This window comes from Cryptomeria japonica, chromosome 4 (genome assembly GCF_030272615.1).
Source record: "Cryptomeria japonica chromosome 4, Sugi_1.0, whole genome shotgun sequence".
Taxonomy (NCBI): domain Eukaryota; kingdom Viridiplantae; phylum Streptophyta; class Pinopsida; order Cupressales; family Cupressaceae; genus Cryptomeria; species Cryptomeria japonica.
In genome coordinates, this window is record NC_081408.1 from 649854446 (window position 1) to 649856504 (window position 2059).

Consider the following 2059-nt stretch of genomic DNA (forward strand, 5'->3'; position numbering starts at 1 on the left):
TTCCTTCAAGAACCATGACAAAACTCCCTTATCTACAAACTATTTTTTATGAGTGTAGCCCAATGCATTTAGTGGTCACAAATAGGTAACTAAACATGCTATACTAGATAAATTCTCCTCGCTCCATCATTCTACTGAAGGCCGGGAGCTAACACTTCAAGCCAAAGAGCACGTTAATATTGTATTTGGCATAAAGAGACAACTTAAGGGACAGAAAGTACATGATAATAACTACAAAAGAGAACTTAAGAGAGAAGAAAAAATAAAATGTGTGATAGTTTTTTGGATGGTTGACAATAAACTATCAAGATGTGTCTCATATTTGTTTGTAGATACGCCAGACATTAGTACAAAACATTTGAACAATAAATTTTTCTTACTTCCGAAAACATTTCAAGAATTATATTGTTGTGCAGTTTTTGTTACAAATGCGATCATGTCACGGTGGCACAATACAGTTCACGGCTATCAATTTTTTTCTTGTAGATGAAAAGTTGATATAGAATTTACGAAAGTGAACTTAGTTCATTATTTAAATCGATTTGACAGGTGCGGCTTTTTTTAATTCCAGGCCTCCCCAGATGCAACGATTTCAATTAACTAAAAAATTAGTAAGTTGTTTAAATCGACTTTCCTCGTTCCCGTAATTGAGAATCACATTATTTAACACTCAAACCTTATCAAAATTCAAATGTAAACAACAAATATAATATTGAAGAGGTATTGAACAATTTTTTAACAGCGGGAAGTACTCATCAGCGTTAGGACGCAATATTCATCTAAAACGATTCATTATTGTAATATGAAACCATCTATAATATGACAATACGATAATACACAGAAAAGCCGCAGCTTCTAGTATTCACCGATCGATAACAACATTTCTAAGGAATTCATGTCTCCCATCATCGGCGAAAGCAACATGTAGTAGACAATACTACTATGGATGAGTAGAATCTAAACCACCTCTCCTTTACATACGGTCTATATATTTTCCACGATTGGCTACCTGTAACAAGAACGAAAAGGAAACTTAATCAGTCAAGCAGCCTAGCTAAATTTTGTACGATTACAAACATATCCAAGCTATGGAAATGTAAAGTCAGTAAAAACAGAATTATGAACTTACAAAATATCTAATAAGTAGGGTGAGGTGGAGGAGACTTATGCATGACAGGAGAATTGTAGTGTCCATGCTTTGGTGGGGGCTTTACTACTGGCTTGGGAGGAGATTTCTTCAAGGGAGGATGGGGTTGGCCATGGGGATTGAAGATGGGGGAACCTGGCTTGTGAAAAGGAGGAGTAAGAGGAGGATGAGGTTTTCCATGGGAGAAAGAAGTGGGGTGCTCATTGATGGTATGAGGAGGCACTTTGCCATGCACTGGTGGAGGCTTGGGAATAAGGGGTGGTTTAACTTTGGGAAGGGGAGGAGATTGACGAGCATTAGGGGGAGAAGACAAGTGACCATCTTTTATGGGAGGTTTCTTTTCAAATGGAGGCTTGTGAAGTGGGGGAGGCTTTGGAATAAATGGAGAAGCGGGGTGTGGTTGCGGCTTTGGAAGTGGAGGAGCACCTTTCATGGGAGGTTTCCCTTCAAATGGGGGCTTGTGAAGGGGTGGAGGCTTTGGAACAAAGGGAGAAGGATGGTGTGGTTGTGGTTTGTGAAGTGGCGGGGGAAGCGTAGGAGGGTGAGCTCCTGGTAAAGGCTTTCCATTGTGGTGGAAGGGAGGCAATGGCCTCTCCGACGAACACACTGACACAAATGCCAACAAGACGATAAGTAAAAGGGAATGATGAAGAGCCATCGCCATTTTTGGTGGTGAATTGAAATGGTGCAAGGGTTAGAGTATTTATACACAACCAAGTGAAGGCAAGGGCAGTAGAAAGTTCCAACACGTGCTACGTGTTAATTCTCAACTCCTACATTTTATATCTCTCGGTCCGCAACAAGTTAAAAAAACAGAAGACTAATGGTTATTCGTGGCGTGAGGGACAGAAAAGTCAAGATTTGCGAGTCGGAGATTGTCCCACAAAATTGACTTATTTTCTCGAACGCGTC

General features: G+C 40.1%; 1 long non-coding RNA gene across 1 annotated transcript; it reads right to left on the bottom strand.

Moving 5' to 3' along the window:
• Positions 1–774: 774 nt before the first annotated feature.
• Positions 775–1804, bottom strand: LOC131875508 (uncharacterized). The gene is made up of 2 exons (XR_009372367.1): positions 1130–1804; positions 775–1009 (listed from the first exon to the last, which is right to left on the bottom strand). It is a non-coding gene; the product is annotated as an uncharacterized LOC131875508 (long non-coding RNA).
• Positions 1805–2059: the final 255 nt, after the last annotated feature.